General features: G+C 47.4%; 1 pseudogene; it reads left to right on the top strand.

The window, feature by feature from the left end:
* Positions 1-19326: 19326 nt before the first annotated feature.
* On the top strand, positions 19327-20166 carry LOC146805336 (heparan-sulfate 6-O-sulfotransferase 3-B pseudogene; annotated as a pseudogene).
* Positions 20167-22378: the final 2212 nt, after the last annotated feature.

The raw sequence follows: 22378 nt of genomic DNA on the forward strand, positions 1-22378 counted from the left end.
GCATCCCCCCTTGTTCAGCTCACAATAATCTCTCTCTCAGCAATACAAATACTTGCACACTCACCTTCTTTCCTGGGATTAGTCAAGAGGACCTAGTTAATTTATTGACAAAAATCAAGTAAGGGTCACCTAATGACACCTGCACCCTAAATATCCTAAAAGTAGTATTCACCCTTTTCTCAGATCTGGTATCATTATTTCTCTATCATTCTATCAATACAGGTTCAGTTCCCAAGTCCTTGAAGAAGGCAATCATAGTGCCACTACAAAAGAAAGCAGGGATTGATCCCCTTGACATGAAAAACTATTGACCAGTTTACTTGCTCCCCTATCTAGCAAAATTACTTGAGGCACATGTAGCCCGTCATCTCTGTTCATTCATCGAAGCCTCAGACTTTCTTGACCCCTGCCAAAGAGGATTCCGGCCTGCACACTCCACGGAAGCAGTTACCCTCTCTGTAGTAGATGACATACGAAAGGAAGTGGATAGTGGCAATACTCAAGCTCTAGTACTCCTTGACCTGTTAGCGGCCTTTGACACGGTCGACCACACCCTCCTGTCTGACTGTGTCAGGGCCGCAGACCTACGGGTCACAGCTTTCAGCTGGATTGCCTCATTCCTTAGAGACAGATCTTAATCGGTTAGACTTCCCCCATTTAACTCTTTGGAGGTCCAATTCAATTGCGGGGTGCCACAGAGCTCCTCTCTCTCCCCTCGTCTTTTGAATCTATATATCCTCCCCCTAATTAACTCCCTCAAAAAAAGGAAAGTAAATATTTTAAATTATTCCGATGACATGCAATTGCTGTTTACAATCAGTGATAGCCCTACGTCCATGTTGCAGTTTCAGGAAACTATTCTGTTCATCCATGTCTGGATGAACAGCAATCATCTGAAGATAAACTTTGATAAAACGGAGATAGTAATCACCAAAAACAAGCTCGCTATTTGGACCCCTTCCTTCAGGCCCAGTGAGATGGGCTCCCCCTCTTAAAAAGTTGGTAAGAAGCCCCGCCTTTATTACTGATGAGGTGCTATCACTTAAGCAGCAGGTTGGCACAGTGACGTCCTCCAGCTTCATTCAACTTCACTGCATTAAGAAGATAAAGAAATTTGTCTTCACAGATGCCTCGGTTCAAGTTATAATGGCTATAATCATGTCAAGAATTGACTATGCCAACTTCCTCTATCTATGTCTCCCTAAATATTTCATGTGCAGGCTCCAGCTGATTCAAAACCAAGTCGCCCGGCTGATAAATAACCTGCCAAAATACTGCCATATCTCTCAGTTGACCAAAGAGCTCCAGTGGCTCCGGGTTGCACAGAGATCCATGTTCAAAGTAAGTTGCACTCTCATCAAGGCCTTGCATATGCACAGTCCAGCCTTCATCAAATTTCAAAATATTAAATATTCCCCCACCAGAGAACTGAGGTCCAGTCATCTATACTATCTAACTATCCCTAAATTTAAGAGGAAGAGGACAGGTGGCACAAGGTTCTCAGTCACTGACCCCGAGCTTGGAACTTGCTGCCTTTCGAACTTAGGACCACCACTAACTATGCTAAATTCAGACAGCTGCTGAAGACCTGGCTCTTTAAGCAAGTCTTCCAATAAACATCTCGAGCGGTGCTGACAGTTACCTAGTGCCAAGAGACTCTTCGGCGAAAGTGTGCTCTAGAAATCACAGTAACATTGCAGTAACATAACATTACATAGCGGTCATGGACCTATATCAGTTGAACTGAACTAGGAATGGTCAACTAAAGCCCAGGGCCTCAGCACACAAACTATAAAATGAATGTAAAACCACATTTCTGCTTCTCTCCCATTCCCCTTCCAATTCCCATTCCCCGTTCTGTTAGAAACTGGGATTCTGGTTGGCAGATATATGCACCCTGTCCAAGCAGGATGCACAGTCCTAGTCAGAGTAAGTCACTGAACACGATAAATTATCCTGTGCTCACCCTCTGGTAGCTTGGTACAGCGTAGTCAGGTTTAATTTAAGAGGCAATGTGTAAAGTTTTTGTGCAACAATTCAAACTGTAACACATTGAAAATACCACAAAAAGGCTCCACACCAGGTTTAGAAAAATAGGGCATAATTTCAGTAGCGGCTGGCAGGGAACGAAAGTGGAGAGCCAGGGGAGTTGGGTCACATAGGGGGTATTACATTTTTTTTAATGTACTTACATTCTTGCCGAGTCCGCAGCTGCCTCTCCTCCCTCGTGTAGTCCCTTGTCTCTCCAGGACCAGGAAGCTCCCAGGCTCCCTCCCCTGACCAATCACAACACTGCAATTTAATTTTTTTACACTGCTGCACTAGCAGTGTGGCGATGCTCAGGAGCCACCACTGCTTCATTTTATAAATAAAACAAGACCAAAATGACAAACATCCAGCATGTAGAAGTCGAGATATGATTTTTTAAAGAAAAAAAGTATAATATCGCTTAGAAGCAATAAGCTCTTAAATGGGTTATCTCATCACACTGGACCAGGGCAAAGTCAAAAGTACAGGGCCGACCGCGAAGGAGCATGGGCCGAATACAGGGACTACCTTTGGCCTGCTGAACTGAAGTACCTTGATTTGGGATGTGTCGTCTCGACGACAATGCAAGGTCTACCCGAAGTGATGCGTCAGTGTCGAGCCACGCAGTGGACGGGATGTGTAAATACGCTCCACCCACTGGCAGCAATGCATTGGTTCCAAGTGTGAGGCACTGAGTCCAAAGGCGATGTGTGGCTACTGCTCTCAGAGTAGGTGATGCATTGATTCTGAAGGCAATGCGCTGGTTCCTAGTACGATGTGCCAGCTCTGGTCCATGCTTCTGCGAAGTTGCTCTAGTTCCGATCCACGCAAAGGTGAAGATTCACCGCTTCCAACCCAGGAAAAAGTGAGGATGCCCCAGTTCCATTGGAGATGCCTGGGTTCTGGTTGCAGAAGCATCTTAGGCCACACTTCCAAGGGTCCACGACTAGGGTGGCATCACTTGGCAGGGCAGACTCAAACCTTGTAGAGTCCAGATACAGATGCAGATACTTGAAGTTTTTGAAATACCTGAAACTTTGAACAGGAGGCAAGCTAGCATGCCCTTGGAGCCACTCAGGGTTCAATTAAATGCAGGTCCAGTCCTCAGGTTTCAGAGGTCCAATACTTATACCCAGTTGTGCCTTTGAAATGGGGTCGACTTCAAAGAAAGCTTTGAAGTGCGCAGAGGTCCTCCCTTCCTGCCCTGGCTACACACTCTCTAAAGGGGAGGGGGAATTTATCCCTTTGTGTGGGGGCAGAACCCATCTTATCAAGGTATGTGTCAGCCCCTCCCTCCCATCCTGCCAAGGATGGACCATCAGGATATTGATGGCTCTTAAGTCCCACCTAAGCTCCCTCTGTGTGTGGCTGTCTAGAGGGAAAGTACAAAGCTCAGCTGTCACCCAGCCCAGATGTGTATTCAGAGAAAAGGCAGCAGACACACAATGGGTAAAGTAAGTAAATGCCAACTTTCTAAAAGTGTAAATAACTAAACTGGAACTTTAAATCCAACTTCATTATAAGTGGAGGTTTCAAATTGGGAGTTCAGTACACCAAATTTGCTTCACAATTGGGAATTGAACGTAAAATATGTAATACGGTAATCTCAATGTTATCCTAAGGGAGAGATATGACTTGCAGTAGTGAAAATCGAAATTGGTAGTTTTTCGCTACTAAGACATGTAAAACTTAAAAGTACATGTCCTGCCTTTTAAATACATTGCGCCCTGCCCTGTGGTTCATACAAGGTCTAACTTAGGCGTGACTTACAAAAGGAAGGTTTAGGCCTGGCAAGATCTTGCCATGTTGAAATGGCAGTGTTAACTGCAGGTACTGGCTCTTCAATGGCAGGCCTAAGTCACGGTTAGAGGGCTACAAAAGTGGTTGCACAATGAGTACTGTAGGCCCACTAGTAACTTTTAATTTACAGGCCCTAGGCACATGTAGTGAACTTTACTAGTGACTTTTAAGTAAATTAAATATGCCAATTGGATATGAACCACTGTTACCATGTTTAGAGGAGAGAGCACATGCACTTTAGCACTGGTTAGTAGTGGTAAAGTGCTCAGAGTCCTAAAGCCGACAAAAACAAGGTCAAAGAAAGAGAAGGAAGGCAAAAGGTTTGGGTTGACCCTTCAGAGAGGGCCGCATCCCAACACTTTCCTTTACCCTTCCTCCCCCTCCCCTCCCACTCCTGCTCCACCTAACTCTTCCCCTTGCCCCTTCCCTTCCCTTAGCTCCCCTTTCTTTTCCTTCACTTACCCTACCTTCCCTTTCACAATCAACCCAATGTTATGTTTTCTTAACCTTTTTAACATATCTTTTAAACAGTGTATTTGTTGCTATGGTTTTTACTAACTACGTATATATATATATATATACTACATTTTGAATTTGAATTTTGAATACAAGTCAGAGACTGAAAAAGCTGCACAGATGTAAACATTACTGCTCATTGGACCAGTTCTTTAAACTCACTTTTACAACATACACAAGATGCATGTTTCCTTTCATGAGGAAAATGTTTCTGTTACTGTGACTAACTTTGTGAGAACATTTTGTTGCACATAACGTTTTACACAGAAATGTTTTCACAATAAAATTGAGAGAAAAATGTTTTACACATCTGATCTCACAGAAAACGTTCCCACCATGGAAATTTAGGTGCGTAAGACCATGCACCCATTTACGGTCTGATTTATGGCTTGATGGCTGGTACGCTGTCAGTCAACGTGGGAGTGGAGATTAACTCCACCACTCTGATGGATTACCCTCTGTCAAATGTAGAGATCACCACTTGCCCAATGGTCATCTCTGTCAATTGAAAGAAACCACCATCACAGCAATTCCTTTTAATGTGCAAAAAGTATGCTGGGTGGCCCTCGTCAGTTCAATCAATCAATCAGTTACATTTATAAAGCGCGCTACTCACCCGTAAGGGTCTCAAGGCGCTGGGGGGGAGGGGGGGGGTCAGTGCTCGTAGGGCCAGGTCTTGAGCTGCCTTCTGAAGGAGAGGTGGTCCTGTATGGCGCGAAGGTGGCTGGGAAGGGAGTTCCGGGTCTTCGCTGCCAGAAAAGAGAAAGATCTTCCTCCGGCGGTGGCTTTGCGGATGCGGGGTACAGCTGCCAGGGCTTGTCCGGTCGAGCGTAGGGTGCGCGGAGGAGTGTAGAAGGAGACGCGGTGGTTGATGAGTTTTGGTCCGAGGTTGTGCAGGGCTTTGTGTGCGTGGGTGAGGAGTCTGAAGGTGATCCTCTTGTTGACTGGGAGCCAGTGAAGTTTCTTCAGGTGTCCGGAGATGTGGTGGTGGCGGGGTATGTTCAGGATGAGTCGTGCGGCAGCGTTCTGGATTCGTTGCAGTTTCCTCTGCAGCTTGATGGTGATGCCGGCGTACAGAGTGTTCCCATAGTCCAAGCGACTGGTGACGAGGGCGTGGATGACGGTCTTCCTGGTGTCAGTGGGGATCCAGCGGAAGATCTTGCGGAGCATGCGGAGGGTGTTGAAGCATGCCGAGGTCACCGAGTTGACCTGTCTGGTCATGGAGAGGGATGAGTCCAGGATGAAGCCGAGGTTGCGTGCGTGGTCGGTGGGTTGGGGAGTGCTGCCCAGGGCGGGAGGCCACCAGGAGTTGTCCCAGGCGGAGGGTGTAGGGCCGAGTATGAGGACCTCTGTCTTCTCTGTGTTCAGTTTAAGCCGGCTGTCTGTCATCCAGTTCGCTACTTCCTTTATGCCTTCGTGTAGTCTGGTTCTAGCTGAGGTGGGGTTGTTGGTGAGGGATAAGATGAGCTGGGTGTCGTCGGCGTAGGATATGAGGTCGAGTCCGTGTTTTCCTGCGATGTTCGCCAGGGGGGTCATGTAGATGTTGAAGAGGGTGGGGCTGAGGGAGGATCCTTGGGGGACGCCGCAGATGATCTCTGTGGCTGTGGATCTGAAGTGGGGGAGGCGGACTCTCTGGGTTCTTCCGGAGAGGAAGGAGATGATCCATTCCAGGGCCTTGCCTCTGATGCCGGCGTTGCTGAGGCGACGTATCAGGGTATGGTGGCATACCGTGTCGAAGGCTGCAGAGAGGTCCAGGAGTATGAGGGCCACGGTTTCTCCTTTGTCGGTCAGGGATCTGATGCCGTCCGTGGCTGCGATGAGGGCGGTCTCGGTGCTGTGGTTAGCTCTGAAGCCGAACTGTGAGGGGTCGAGTGAGTCGTTGATTTCCAGGGCGGTGGTGAGTTGAGCGTTGACGATTTTCTCAATCACTTTGGCGGGGAACGGTAGGAGCGAGATGGGCCGGAAGGTTTTGAGTTCGGTGGGGTCTGCTGTTGGTTTCTTTAGGAGGGCGTTGAGTTCGGCGTGTTTCCATTTCTCCGGGAAGGTGGCGTGGTGAAAGACGCGTTGATGATGTCTCGGAGGTGGGGTGCGATGATGTTGTCGGCTTTGTTGAAGATGTGGTGCGGGCAGGGGTCGGATGATGATCCTGAGTGGATGGAGTTCATGATGCGGGTGGTTTCCTCGGTGGTGGTTGGGTACCAGGTGAGGATGGTGGTGTTGTCGGTGGCGGGTTCCAGTGGTGGGTTTGTGTTGGTTGTGGTGAAGCTGTTGTAGATGTCGGTGATCTTGTGGTGGAAGAAGGCTGCGAGGGAGTCGCAGAGGTCCTGTGAGGGAGGGATGGAGTTGTTTTCTGCGTTGGGGTTGGAGAGTTCTTTGACGATGCCAAATAGTTCCTTGCTGTTGTGGGCGTTGTTTTCTAGTCTGTTCTGGAAGGCTGATTTTCGTGCGGCGCGGAGGCGTTGGTGGTGTTGGCGGGTGGCGTTCTTGAGAGCAGACATGTTCTCCTCGGTCAGGTTGAGGCGCCAAGTCTTTTCGAGGGTGCGGCATTCTTTTTTGGAGTCCTTGAGGTCGGGGGTGAACCAGGAGTTTTTCTTGTGGTTGTTGGTGTTTGCTTGGGTCTTCAGGGGGGCCAGGAGGTTGGCGCAGTCGGAGATCCAGCTTGTGAGGTTGTTGGTGGCTTTGTTGGGGTCTGTGGTGCTGGTGGGTTGCTTCTGAGAGAGGGTCGATGTGAGTTGTTCCGTGGTGATTCGATTCCACTGTCTTCTTGGTGGTTGCTGGGTGTGGTGGTGCACGGTGGTCTTCTTGAAGCTGAAGTGGACACAGCTGTGGTCCGACCAGGCGAGTTCGGTGGTGTGGCTGAAAGAGATGTGTTTGCTGGAGGAGAAGATGGGGCCGAGCATGTGTCCGGCATAGTGGGTGGGGGTGTTGACTAGCTGTTTCAGTCCCAGGTTGGCGAGGTTGTCCAGTAAGGCGGTGGTGTTGTTGTCGGTGTGGTTCTCCAGGTGGAAGTTGAGGTCCCCTAGGATTATGTAGTCGGTGGACAGGAGTGCGTGTGGGCTGACGAAGTCTGCGATGTCTTCGCTGAACTTAGTGCGTGGTCCTGGTGATCTGTACATGAGGGTGCCTCTGAGGGTGGTCTTGGGGTCGCTGTGGATCGCAAAGTGGAGGTGTTCGGCGTCGGGGAGTGAGTTGTCGACGTGGGTCGGGATGCGGATGGAGCTTTTGTGTGCGATGGCGATGCCTCCTCCGGTGCGGTTGGTGCGGTCTTTCCGGATGATTTTGTAGCCGTCGGGGATGGCTATGGCGATGTCGGGTGTCGAGGAGGGGTTCATCCAGGTCTCGGTGAGGAAGGCGATGTCCGGGTTTGTTGAGTCGATGAGGTTCCATAGTTCGATGGCATGCCTGTGGACGGATCGGGTGTTGATCAGGATGCAGTCGAGGTTGTTTCCGGGGGAGTCGTTCTTGTCAGGTGCGATGTGTGTTCGTAGGCAGGTAAAGCGGCAGTTCCGGCAGGTGCAGGATCTGTGGGTCCGCTTCGGGGTAGCGCGGTAGCAGCCGGGCGTGCGGCCGGGGTTGAGGGCGGTGAGGGTGGTGTTGTCGTAGGTCAGGCGGGGGTGGCGGATGGGGTGGGGGTCGTGGGGACCAGGGGGACGGGTGCTGGGCGCGGTCCAGGCACGGACGGGCGCAGACGGGCTTGCCTTAGGCGCGCCTTCGGCGCGCCAGCGGCGCGCCCGCTGCACGCGGCCGCCATATATGGGGTAGCCGGGGAGGGGGGGTCAGCTGGGAGGCGGGAGGGTAGGTGGGCCAATGGGATTACGCTTGAGGAGCGCAAAAACGGCGGGAAAAGCGGGAGGCGGGTGGCGGGAAAAACGAGGAAAAAACGGCTTTGGGAAGGTGGCGAGAAAACAGGGGAAGAAGCGATGCGGACGACGAGAAAGGCGGGAAAAGGACGAGAAAAAAGGCGGAGAAAAACAAGCACAACGAGCAGGGGCACCGGGCGCACAGGGGGGGGCCACGCACTCGGGGATACAGAAAAAAGATGGAATTACATTCAACCAGGCAGTCTCTGAGGCAGGCACTCAAGGGTACAAAATAGAAGGAGGGAACCGGGCACTCTGGAGCCACGCACTCGGGGAACAAGGAGAGAAGTGGGAGCGGCAGTCACGGGGGCACACAGGCAGAACTAGGCAACACTGAGGCAGGCAAGCACTGGTGGCGCTGCGGAGGCGGGGGAGCGGCCTACCCTAAGGTCAAGGGTCAGTTTTGATCAACATCCACCAAACTTTTCCAAAGTTTATGTTTTTTTGAGACACACTCATAAAGCAGGAGTTTATTTGTGAAAGCAAAAAATGTATGAGTTTTCTTCCTGGGTGTGGGGATTGTTAGAAATGGGGTCTCTAGTTGGCAGAGGTAGGTACATTTGTCCTAATAGGGGCCCTTGCTTCTAGTCAGGGTGCTTCTAGTCAGGGTAAGGGGGATACTCTCCTAAAATAACCCCTGCTCACCGCCTTGGTAGCTTGGCACAAGCAGACTGGCTTATCTCAGAGGCAGTGAGTAAAGCATTTGAGAACACATAGAGTAACACAGTGAAAGCACTACAAATGAACACCACACCAGTTTTGAAAAATAAGTAATCTTTCTCTAAACCACAATAAGACCAAACGACAAAAATCCACAATACAGTATCAAAGAATATCCTTAAAAATAGGTTATTCACTCAAGCAAAGTTCCCAGCAACAAATAACTCCACCTGGAGTTATTACGACAACATGACAGTTGAAAACCCATAGAACGGTGCAGACCACGAGGTGTGCGGCATCGGGCCCGAAGTCAAGCAGACCCACAAAGAACAGTACCTTGGAAGTGATGAAAGCCAAGACGGTGTGCGGCGTCGGGAGCTGATGCTTCATGGGCGCCTGTGGCGTCGGTTCCTAATGACCCCAGGGGAGGTGATTCCTCTGTTACTTACTGCAGGGCAGGAGAGGTGAGACGTCGGTTCCTTACTGTGTTGGGGAGGTGACGTCACGGATGGCGGCGAGGCATCAATTCCTTACGACAGTGCGATGTCGATGGATTCAGGAGTCACACATGTCGAAAATCGGCTCCACGTTGATGAAACACTGGTGTGCCGTGCAAGTCGGGAGGATGCATCGTGGCTGCACGAGCGGTGTCCTCAGCTCTGGTGCAGGCAGCGGCCTCGATGACGGCTTCGGAGTCGATGCGGCACGGCATTGGGCCTAAGGTGCAAGTCGGGGTGGTGCGTTGTTCTCTTCACAGGCGGTGCCCACGGCTTCGGTGCAGGTTATGGCGTTGCTCGTCGGCATCTATGTTGCAATTTCCTTCTATAGCAGTTGAAACAGCAGTTCCAGATGTAGAGAGACAGAATGGGTGAAGTCTTTGTGTTCCTGAGACTTCAGAACAGGAGGCAAGCTCAGTTTCAAGCCCTTGGAGATCTTTTCTTCAAGCAGGTGACAAAGCAAAACAGCAAAGTCCTTCTTCTCCTTTCCTTGGCAGCAAGCAGCCACTTCAGGCCAACCCCAGACAGCAAACAGCACAGGGGCAGTATTCCTCCTCAGCTTCTACGGCTCTTCTCCTTGGCAAAGGTTTCCTCTTGATTTCCCAGAAGTGATCTAAAAGTCTCGGCTCCTCTTTTTAAACACCAAAATCCTTTGTTCTCTGAAGGCAGAGAGTGTCTGTACCCAGCCAAAACCAGTTCTGTGGGGCACTTTGCAAGTGCACAACAACCTCCGTTGTCAGTTTGAGCCCTGTCTTCAGACACATCACAGGGGAGCGGAGCCGTTATTGTGGAAGGCAGGCACAACCCTATTCAGGCACTACTCCTCCCACCACTCCAAATGCAGACCAGGCCCATTCAACCCAGCCCAAACTCATCAGACTTCTGGAGCCACTGCCCCTCTCCAGTCCATGTCATCCAAAAGCCAGACATGCAATACACAAACCTAGCAGAGACACACTGGATGGTTAGGCAAGAATATATCTCCTTTCTAAAAGTGGTATTTTCAAACACAGAATGTAAAAATCACCCTCACTAAAAGATGCACTTTAACATTCTGAGTTGAGGTATACTAAACTTTACTTTTCTATCGTGTTCCTAGGGTCAGATATGTTTATAAGATGTTATAAACAAACTCCCCATTCTGTCCTATGGGAACAGATAGCCTTGCAATAGTGAAAAACGAAGGTGACAGTATTTCACCATCAGGACATACCACCCACATCAGGGCATGCCCTACCTTGCACATACAATGCACCCTGCCCACAGGGGTACCTTGGGCCTACCTTAGGGGTGACTAATATGTTGAAAAGGGATGTTTTGGGGGACTGGAAAGTAGGTGCACTTGCAAAGTCAACATGGCAGTCCCAGATTGCACACAGGCTCCACAATGGCAGGCCTGAGTCACATTTTACAGGCTACTTCTGTGGGTGGCACAATCAGTGCTGCAGCCCACTAGCAGCATTTGATTTACAGGCCCTGGGCACACATAGTGCACTATACTAGGGTCTGACAAGTAAATCAAATAGGCCAATCATGGAATCACTAATCCATAACAACAATTTACAAAAGAGAGCATATGCACTTTAGCACTGATCAGCAGTGGTAAAGTGCCCAGAATCATAAAACCACCAACAACAGGTCAGAAAAAATACAGGAGGAAGGCAAAAAGTCCTGGGATGACCCTGCAAAAAGGGGCAAGTCGAACAACGATGATTAGTGGGTTTTTTTGTCCTTCACCGCAATGTTTTTACTAGCGGTAATGGACAGAAAAAAGACATTATACTGTCCACCCTAAATATGACGGGTGGTGTAATGTCCTTCCAGATTAAGCTTTTCATCATTAGAGCAAATGGGGGGCCTGTTGATAAAAACCTATGGTCTGTCCGTCTCTAAATGAAGTGGGTGGACCAAGGATGTGGTGGACATGGTAGTCTCTGTACTCTGTACTCTGTAATATGTGAGACAGACTCTAAATTGGGCTCTTAGTCTGCAGCGTGGGTAAAATGTGTTTCTCTATAGTGAAAATAAAATGACAAACTTCGCAAATTTCATAAAGGGATGCAATTAAGATTTAGCAGAAAATAATTACACTCACCCATAGTTTAAAACTATTCTGTGTATGTGAGGAAGGATTGCAATCTGACTTAGTACATATGTACTACATTTAAGTGTTATGAATGTTTGCAACTTTGTTGCCTGTACTGTATCCACTCAGTTTTTTTCTGGGAGATGCTTGCACTAATGCTTTCTTGCAGTGTACCAGTTCTGAGTTTTAAGGTTGCTTGTAATGCTGCTGTCCATGGTTTACTTGATCTGTGTGAGTGTGTGAGAGATAAGTATACTGCTTTTGTGTGCACTTGAACAATTCTACTGTTAGTGCTATAACATTTCTGTGAGGTAAACTTTCACTACTACTTCCTATGTCATACTTTTTCAGTGTTTTGTAAGAAAGTTGCACTGCTTCTGTAGTTTGTTATGTATAAGATATTTGAGTGAAATTAACAATTATGCTGCTGCTGACCATATTGTGTTTCAAGTATGTATGTGATATTTCTATGGTGCAAATTTAGTCAAAATGCAACAGAGTATTGTATAAGATCAAAGATACTCATTCATTCAACCAAGCTGTAGCTGGTTTGTGGACTGTTAATACTTTGTGATGAAGTGTTCTTTAAAGAGGTGTGTCTTCTACTCTTTCCTAAATTGAAACAGCGTTTGAGTGGTCCTGATGGATACAAGACTGTTGTTCCAGATCCTGATGTCCAAAAATGGAAAAGGTCTGCTGCCTTGTTTTTTTTTTTTTTTTTTTACATGTGTTAGTCTGCAGTCTGATGGTATCCATGCAGAGGGTGCGTGAAGAAACACTGAGATGGTGAGCTTGTCTGCAAGATAAGCGGGGACACTGGTCATGATGGCTTTGTAAATGATGCAGCTGGTTCTGAAGTTGGTGTGGCTTGGCACGAGGAATCATTGGATTTCCATCAGAATGAGGGTAATGTGATGATATTTCATGAGGCTGAGAATGAGACCTGCTATGGCGTGTAAGATACCCTTAAGAGTGCAAGTGAGGGGACTGAAAGCAGGGAGTTACCGCTATCCAGATGCGAGAGTACGAGGGCTTGAACAGCAATTCTGAATTCAGTCTCTTGAAGAAATACTTTCACTTACTTTAAAGGAGAAAGCTGGTACCATTCTATCTTTGTTTTTTGGGCTAAGGTCTCCTGCTACATATTCAGCAGCCATTTTGTGAGTGGCCAAAACCTCTCAAGAGTTTGAGAGATACCCCAAACGTTGGCTGATATTTTAGAAGAGTATGCTCCTATTGAAGACTACCTAGCCTGTTGGTGTTCGCTAGACAACATGACAGAGAGAGAGGGTGACAGTCTGAAACTGTGAAGCCTATCTCTCACAGGTATATAAAGTATGGTGGAAGGGTCTACGGTCCACTTTTGAGAGATGGGCTTCACTAGAGGCCCATGTTCTAAGATGCTAACCACAATGGAATGAGACTAGCTTGATTGACAAAATTGGTTTGGATATTTATTATAGTTTATGAACAAGAGCCCCATCTTAGACGTTTAGAGTTTCTTTTTATTTCTCCTGGCCCATAGGAATGAATGGGAAGGTATTCCTTAATTGTGATTCTCAAGGAATCTTAAACAATTTGCGAATTTTTACTTACATCTCGTTTGCGATTCCCACATAGCGATTCTCAAAAAATCGCTATTTGAGAATCGCAAATAGAGAATTTGATACATATGCTCCTAAGTCATTTTGAAGCTGTCTTGTGGACTTCTGCTTGCATGGATTTTGGATTAGATCTTACGACTGAGCAAGGCAGTGTGAGAATTAACATTTTGTAATTGAGTGTGGCTGGGTACCAGAGAAGAGCAGTATACTCCTAAATCTAAATATGTACTTCCTTTTATGCACTTACTGTTCCATATTTTGTCCCTCCATATTCTGCCCTTGATATTCTCGTACCACAATATTCTGGGGAATCAATATTCAGTAGTACAATCAGTTAGCATATGATCCCATCCAAAGTTTCAAATATGTCATAATATTTCAAAGCCAAATTTGACATTTAAGTTGATTTTGACATCCTTGCTGCATAAATGATGTTCTTCTAACAACAAATATTAAATCTAAGGTGTCATTTACAAATGGTTGTTGTTAACTGAGATGACCCATATATACCCTTTAAAAAACTGCGTAAAACTTTTGTAGACAGCTTATTTACCCAAGTGCCAAATACAGCAGCTGTCACTTAAAATGATTATGTTTTAATTAGAGCACCAGTAACTGTGTGCTCGGCTATTTCATAAGTCAAAATGCACGTTTTTCTGCACCTTTTAACAAAGGGAAAACCTGCAAAAGTATGGCCTTCCTAAAATATAGAAACTCAAGTATTGTGTTTTCTCATATGAGTCACTGTGCTACATAGAAGCACAATCTTAGTAACACTAAATAATTTAAATGACTGTACATGTACTCTACTTTCTGTGTCCAATAATAAAACAGTGTGCTTTTGCAAACCTGTACTGGGGTGGGTGGCTGGGTGGCTTTGTGTGTCATCTAAATTTTTGTGGGGCCTCGGGCAATATATCGTTTGGGGTCCAATGCTAGGAACAACTTTAATTTATTGCCCTTTTTTGGCTCATTCAAACCCTTGTGATTCCAAACAATATCCAATTATGTGGTACATCTTCAGAAGCAGGTAAATGCATAAGCAGTTGAAAGCTCAAGCTGCCTGATGTTTACCAGTCAAAATGTGCCAATAGAAAGCTTGAGCAAGCCTTGAAAAACCAATTTATTTTTTAGTTTAGAAATAGACTTTATTTCTGGCAGCAACAACATTTTATGTGGATTTTGGTGTCTAATTAGTTTTTTAGTCTAACTAGCTTGTTCTAATCATGCAAGGGTGACTTGTTAGATGTGTAGTGGACTAGTGCATAAAGTTAATATAAGATATATCAAATTGAAATTGTAGCTTAGTTGTCGATTATTTGTAATCACAAACAGAACCCCCTTCACTTGTGGCTTTCTAGAAAGTAAAATCTAAGGATGAGGATTTTCACCATTGCATTGGTTGAAAACGTTCTCTTTCCATGCCTTGTCACTTTTCACCTCTTTAATTTGTGCACTTCTCAGGATAGATGGTTAGCTGGGATCCTGAGGAGGAAGACCAATGAGACAGTACAGGCTACAGGAGGTGGAAAAAGAAAAAGGATGGTGTCTAGTGAGAGATGTAAAGTAGAGGGAGAACAGTGTAGAGATAGAGGTGGTGTACAAAGATATGTGAGTTAGGGAGAGAAGTATAGTGAATAGAGTGTTGGAGGGAAGATTTACTATGGGTCAAGAGGGCAGGGGGCTGTGCACAGAGCCCCGGGAGCCCTCACGGAGAGAGCGAGCGAGGGAGTGAGTTAGGGACAAAAGGGGCACCTTAATTTGAGCCGGGGTGCCTAGGAACGCTTGCTCTAAAAATGAAGAAAACAGACATGTGAGGCATGGAATTGGAGGCAGAATACAATGGCAGTTTAATGAGAAGATGCAACTTCAAGGAAACTGCAAGACAAAGAAAATACAAAATACAGAATCCAGATAGTGACATGGAGTGATTTATATTCACTGTATCTAAACTATTGTACTGTCAGAGAGAGAGAGACTAAATCTAAAGAACATATTTATAAATGCATCATGAGAAACAAGTTACATCAAGGAAAATGTTTCAGAATGTAAAACACTGTTACCTAGGACCACTCACGTTTACTCAAGAGCGAGCAATCCTGCAATTACAATGCAAAACATATTAAATGCAAAAGTGAAGAGAAAAATGATTAAACATAACATGACATTTCATATAGGTAAAATAGAACAAAACACTTTGAGCAAAGCAGAATAAGACACTTTGAATAAGACAAGACAACAGCTTCTTAGCTCTTGGGGAAAAACCTACACAGTCTGTTACCTACATACAGACAGCAAGGTAGTCCGCCGAGGAGTGTGTGGGCTCCCCTTTTATATCATTTTTAGGCTATGAGAGGCGCCTACAATAACATCATCTCACGCCACTTCTACCTACGTCAGGCTACCCCAAAAAGCTTTGTCTGCAATTTTTACCAGACGTCTCGTCATTTACCCACTTAATGCTGACCGTAAACTAGGTGAAAAGGTCAGTTTCTCAGGCCAATCGCTTGTCGTAAGTTGCATAGAGCAAGCAGAAAAAAATGGGTATTTTACGGGGATTCAATATATACATATATAATTCTCTTCTGTTTCTTAGCTTGACACATCTGTGGTTGCCACTTCCTTAAAAGCATGTACCAGCCCTGGAAGCATGTACCAGTCCAGGATGCAGCCTACTGTATGTCGAAAGTTTCAGGGGGATGTTGAACTTTGATTCAGTGAACTGAGCACACAGGTAGGGTGGGGGCTCCTAGTTTGGACCAGGAGGCCTCGCAGAAAGAGGAGCTGGATATGATTTGGGTCAGACCTGCCTTCAGCCTGCCATACAGTAAAATGGCAGAGCTATGGTCAATTTAACAAACAGGCCTACATTTTTAACAGAAGGGCCTACACAGGGGTTTCATGCTGGCTAAGTGGTAGGGATGTCTCAGGATAATTATATGGGACAATCGGTCCCTTTCTCAAGAGAAAACGGAGGTAGCCAGAAGAATAGATAAAGAGATGAAGATGTAGGTAGTGAAAGAGAGACAGAGAAATAGGAATGGGTTAAGAATTGAATATAGGAAAAGAGAGATGAAGATAGGGAGAATGAAATGTTGAGAGAGGCAGTGGAGTAAAGTACTTCTAGGGATTAGATAGAAAGAGAGGTAATGTAGAACATGAAATTAATTAGAAAGAGGTATAGTCAGCAAGAGATAGAGGAAGACAGAGAGAGACTTGAGGAAAGAGCTGCAAGGTAGAAAGGGGTAAATTAGAATAAATATAGAAAAAGGGACAGGAAAAGAGAGTAGTTGGAAAGAGAAAAGGGAAGAGATAGGGGTGAAGGATAGAAAGAGTAATGTGGTGTAGAGCGAAAGAGGAAGTGAGAGACGTGAAATATAGAAAGAGAGATGAGGTTTATACTGAGGGAAAGAGTTGTGAGATAACTGTGAGGTAGACAGGTCTCTAAAGAAAGAAGTTGGGAGACATCCTTGAGGTGGAGGGAGTGAATTGAAATGAGGAAGGATGTCAAGGGAGAGAAATCTGTTTGAGAGAGAAAGAGGCAGAGAGAGAACAGCTGCTGAAAGACAACATAGGGGTAGATAGAAAGGACTCATATTTTTAGAGAGGTGAAGGAAAGGAAATCGAGGTAGAACAAGAGGAGGGGAGGTGGAGAGGTGAAGTAATGAACTAATGATGAGGTAAATTGAGAGGTTAGGTAGTGAGAGAGAGCGGGGTAGAAAGGGGTGAGGTAGTGAGGAAGACATGAGTTTGAGAGGTAGATGAGATAAAGATGTGGCAAAGGTGTATTCACAGAGTGATAAAGAGAAGGGCAAGGTCATGAGAGAGAGGTACAGGGTGAGGAAGTTGAATGAGGTATATAGATTATATAGAGAGAGAGGGGAGGCAGACAAATATGAGGTAGGGACTTGTGATAGGGTGAAGGTACACACAACACAGCTACAATGTTCCTGAGCTGCACTGTGCAAGGGGGAGAAAGCTTTGCCGACCCATATTTATTAAAAATGTCCTGTTGCTGCTCACTACCCCTGCACTGGCGCACTAACAGGCTGGCTTGCGACATGCACCGCATTTTCACCATAGTGCAGAGGTGCGCGAGTGCTGTCCAGCACCTGAATTATAGTGGAGACATACGTTTCTAGTACAAAATCCCATGCCTAGACTCTACCTAAACATTCCATAATCTCTATATGTGCTGGACAGTGCAGAACACATGCAATGTACGGAATGGTTGGAGATATTAGAGCATCTCTTCATGCTAGTGCCTGCTTCAATGGGGGGGGGGGGGTCACGCAAAGCCTCAGTCTGGCTATTTTAGTAGATCGGGCTCTGTATACAAAAAGAAAGGTTACTTGCGCTTATCTGACCAATTTACACCAAAGTAACACACCCTTGATGCAAAGTGGTGCAAAATGCTATTTGTGCTGAGAATAGGACACCTCTCCAGCGCAAAATACTTTTTGTGCAGAAAAGTACATAGCCCTACAAAGGTTTACACTACTTTACAACACATTGTGGGACTTGGTCCTGGCCCGAACACTTAGTAAACCTGGCCCTAAGTTTCTGCCAAGCCTTCTCGGCCGTCAAATTAGAAAAAGAAAAACGTTCTTATGGAAGTCATTTTAGCCTTTTCATTTCCTTTACTATGGGGCCATTTGTAAGATATGTGCCTTGGGACAATTGCTCACTTATCTCATTGCCTTAAAACGACTCTGGGAAGCTTGCTCTGTTCCTACCATGGTAGACCTGTTCTGTGCTGCAGTGGCGCTTGGACTCATGTTTCCATTACACTTCAGGAAGGCCTGTTAACAGAAGAACACTCCTGTCATATCACATAGAATATTCTAACAGCAACGGATCTGAATACATCTAAAGTTAAATTAGAATGCTGACGTTGAACGGTGCTGTGGTTGCAGACAGAGAAAGCCATATTACAGCATTTGACTCCCCACGTGCCTCTCTCAGGGTGACGAGACTGACCCGCTGCACCGCATCTGTCGCCTAAACCTTTCCAGGCTGCAGAGCGCGCCCGTGCCTTCCCACTCACTGACGCTAAGCAGAGTCGAGATAGACTGCCTTCTGCACTTTTGAGACTCTGCCATTACACAGTGCAAGCTGTTTTGGCCTTTCATTGGCTTCGGCGTCAGGGCCCTCCTTCCCCACCTATTTTTGACTGGATGTCTGCCGCACAGTCTGGGAAGCGATTGGTCCATGGATCATTAGCAAGGCTCCCTTCAAAAAATCGCGTCTACCCTGGGTTTATAGGCAGCGTGTGCCGGGGGTTACCGCCCGCAGCCAGGCGCTTCACTTACACCGAATCAGAGACAGCCAGACCGGCCGGGGAGAGGTGAGCGTACAGCCCCAGCGTCAGCCCCAGCCAGTCCTAGGAGCAGAGAGCCGGCGTCAGAGGCTGGCGTCGTCAGCAGCAGCGCTGTCCTGCTCACTAGTGCTGAAACTTCGCCCTCGCTGGCAGAAAGCAGTGCCGCAGCAACACGCAGGCTGTGTAGACGGGGGAATAACTCTCTGTCACGGACACCGACGGAGCTCTGCAGGGGAGATCAGGGGCTTGCGGCGAGTGCAGAAGAAAGGCAGGAGACCCCTGGTGCAGGACACCCGTAACCAGGCCTCACTCGGACAGGAGGAAACGTCCAGCCTGTGCCAGCCGATGCTCCGCATATTGGAGGACGAGACCCATCGTTTACCTCTCACACTGGTCCGGTGCCTCAGGAGCGTCGGTCTAGGCTCTTATTCATTATCGAAGGAGGGAAACGGCGAGCGATATCGCACGTGCGGGATCCCCACGCTACAGGGAAGCCGGCTGTCCTCAATAAGTCTGCTGTTTCTGAACGAGGCTATTCATCACATAAATCGTCGCGCGAATATTTTTCAGCATAACCGGCACTTCGCGTTAAATTCGTGTACGAGGACACCACGAGGCACATTTAAGGCGCATCCTTCATCTAACGCACATTTTATGAAGTGCATACACTGTTCGGTGGCTTTCAGGCATCCCCAGCACCGCTGACCCTACTCTTTTTGTTTCATGCATTACACACCCATGGAGTGTCCGAGAGGTGAGCAGCATGACAGGGGCTATGCCCGTGGTGTAAAAGTGCCGCGAGTTTTTGGAATTTCGCGTAATTTTTAAAAGTTTCTGCTCAGAAGGAGTTCTGGAATATTTTGGGGACTTCTTCTGCTTTATCACGAGGAAGCTTTATTGGGTACTGTTGAAAACATCTACATGGCATTTTGAAAGGCATTTTGGGCTGTTTGTTTTATGCTTTAAAAATCATCTGGTAGGGCATCTTGGTAGACGTTTCTGAGAGGATTCATCTGGTATTTTCGGGAGATTATCGCCACCCCATGGAGTCTGGGGATCTGCCTGTTGGATTACTAATGACTGGGAAGTAGGGAATGGGGAGACTGATACCTGGGTCTTATCCTGTGTGCAACAAGAGTGGGCTTTTGGTGGGGCAATTCAGTGCTAAAGCTGCTGGTTCTACTGGAGCATGATGGATGACCGCTCCAACAAGTTAGTGCTGGTGCCCGTGTTGGCGCTACTCTTTGTCATGATTGTCTACCAGTACATCTGCCCAGCAGGCACGCACTCCTGCCACTTCCGCTCTGGCCAAAGTTTGAGGCCAGGAGTTATCGCTGACCAGGATTCACAGTCATTCCCATGGGATGAGGAAGGTGAGGATGATGGGGAGGAGGAAGGTGGTGGTGCAACCCCGCGTTCACCACCCCGCTTCAACTTTAGCACCCAGGACCTTGCACGCTTTGTGGACTTCAACATCAAGGGTGAGGATGTGCTGGTCTTCCTGCATATCCAGAAGACTGGAGGAACAACATTTGGGCGTCACCTGGTACGCAACATCCGCCTGGAGCAGCCGTGTGAATGCAGGCCTGGGCAGAAGAAGTGCACGTGCCACCGGCCTGGCCGGCAGGAAACCTGGCTCTTCTCACGCTTCTCCACTGGCTGGAGCTGCGGCCTGCATGCTGACTGGACCGAGCTCACCAACTGCGTGCCGGCTGTGATGGGCCGCAAGGGTGGCCCTCCCCCCAGCCACAGGTCAGTGCTGTTGGATGTTTATTCTTTAACATCTTTGATCTAAGCTACAATAACCACGCCAAGCCCACTAAGGCTGTCATCCCAGTATTCACACTAACATTTATCCTCAGGGTTCAAATCTAGGAGTGGTGGGTCTACGTGTCACTACGCCACTCAATAAATGTCTTAATGTACCACACCAAATACATTTGACACTGAGTTTCTGTGAGATGACACCACAAAAGCACAATGACACGGTGTCACTCTACAGCTATGTCACTTTTTCCACTTCCATCATATACCACCGAGCCACGTTTATTTGAATTGTAGTCTCTTTATAGAGCGCTGGCTTGTGACATGTACTGATAATGACGGTGAGGCCTGTTTTTGGGAAATTCCAGTCCCATCCTAGGTAATGTGCTGTCAGCTGTCACACAAAAGGTCAAAGGTTGAATGTATTTTACCACAACTCTACATGCCACTGCACCGCTATGCATTATTCACGGGGCCACCGAGCTATTGTGCCACGGGGTTAGGACAAGTTACTTTGCCATGGTACCACCGTGGAACTGCATTAATGTGTCAGTGTGTCACTTTCCCTCTTTACTGCTGCATGGTTGTACCTCTGCAACACTCGGCTGTACTATCGAGCTCCTATACCTCTGTGCTGCTGTGCCCCTGAGTCACTGTGCCGCTGTACAAGTATCTGGCCCTGTGGCAATGGGCCGCACTCACATCGTGATTCAAGCGCACTGTTCAAATCCACTGCGCTCGTACTACCTGGGTCACACCGACCCTTTACTGTGTTTGCGTATATTGAGGACCAATTCTAAGGTGAGGAAGAGCTGGGATAAGCACACGTGGGTAGCAAACGCAAGAAAGCCAGGTATTCGTGGGCGGCTTCCCAGTATAACCCTGCCTGCATGCCACAGTCTCTGTAGGCAGAGACCGCGTCCTGTCACCTTCCAGAAGGGGTCAGGTGTTGCTCCCTGGGGTAAAGGGGCAGGCTGCCCAACACCCGCAGTCGGTGTATTTTCCTGCTATCTCCTCAGCGACCCTTAGAGATGGAAACTTTTTTCAGAGCTAAAACTATTCAACAGTTTTGTTCCGAGTTTAAGGCTGTTTAATGAAGATTTGAAGAATTCATGTGTTCGCAGTTTGTGGCGAAGGTGAATTTACATTCCCGGTTCCTTTACGCATTTAAAACACGCGCGCGGTTGTTTTTCTGTGCGTGCTTCCAGGCAGTGCTGGGGCAGGTGCAACTGTGGCTGTAGGATTTCTCCCGCGAACTGGAGCCGAGTAGGTTTGCCAGGTGACTCAGGACTTAATGTCTCGTATGAGGGCGCCAGCCTGTATTTGGCAACACCTCGCACCTGCAATGTTATCAGTGGGGACAGGTCATGGCTCCGCCCCCGTGGACCCGAACAGCGCATTTTACATCCTGGGGGGAACGCTGCTGACTGTAACATATCATTAACAAAGGAACGTGCGGGTTGTAGAGTTCGGGGAAGCCGGATGATTACAGGAACTGCCCCTTACCCTCTCACACACACCACCTAAAACTCCATCTTCAACCGAACTAATTGGTGCACTCATTTTGTGGTGATGGTACAGACGTTAAAACCTAACCTGACAGCAACCCAACACTGCAAGTGGGGTACACAAAAGCTTATCCCTAACCATGGCTGGCCAACTCAAACAGTGCACCATTCTAACCCTTCATTCCAAGTATGGTAATCACCAGAGGTGATAGTGAGGGGCGCACAGGATCAATGGTGACACCTTAGTGAAGGCTTGGCAGAGCTCAAAGAGTGAGTTGTTTTGCCTTTCTCGCACTTCCTGTGTGATTGGTGCCACAAGTGGTGGGCTCAGCATCCAGTCCTCACCCCCATAACAAGACTCATGTCCCACTCACTTTCAGAGTAAACTCTTCCGCTGCCAGTGCATGCTGGGTAGTATTCATCCTTTCGGGGCTCTAAACATGCAATGCCATTAGTGCAGACAGAGCATGTTTTCACAACTAGCCAAACATTTCTGTGATTGGTAAACAACAACATGTTACGACTTAGTAAGTAGCGCAGCGCTGCGCATTCCCAGAACGCAAGCACGCACAAGCAAACACCCACACGTCAGTAGAATGTTAACTTTTTTGGCAACGCCCCCCTCCCCAATCTCCTCTCCCACCTCCCCGTGCTGCGCGCTTGACGTGCTGTGGGAAGAACATGACAGGGACGTGTGTTTTATACTCGTTGACTGCACGCTTCATCTGCTGAAAT

This window comes from Triturus cristatus, chromosome 8, assembly GCF_964204655.1.
Source record: "Triturus cristatus chromosome 8, aTriCri1.1, whole genome shotgun sequence".
Taxonomy (NCBI): Eukaryota; Metazoa; Chordata; class Amphibia; order Caudata; family Salamandridae; genus Triturus; species Triturus cristatus.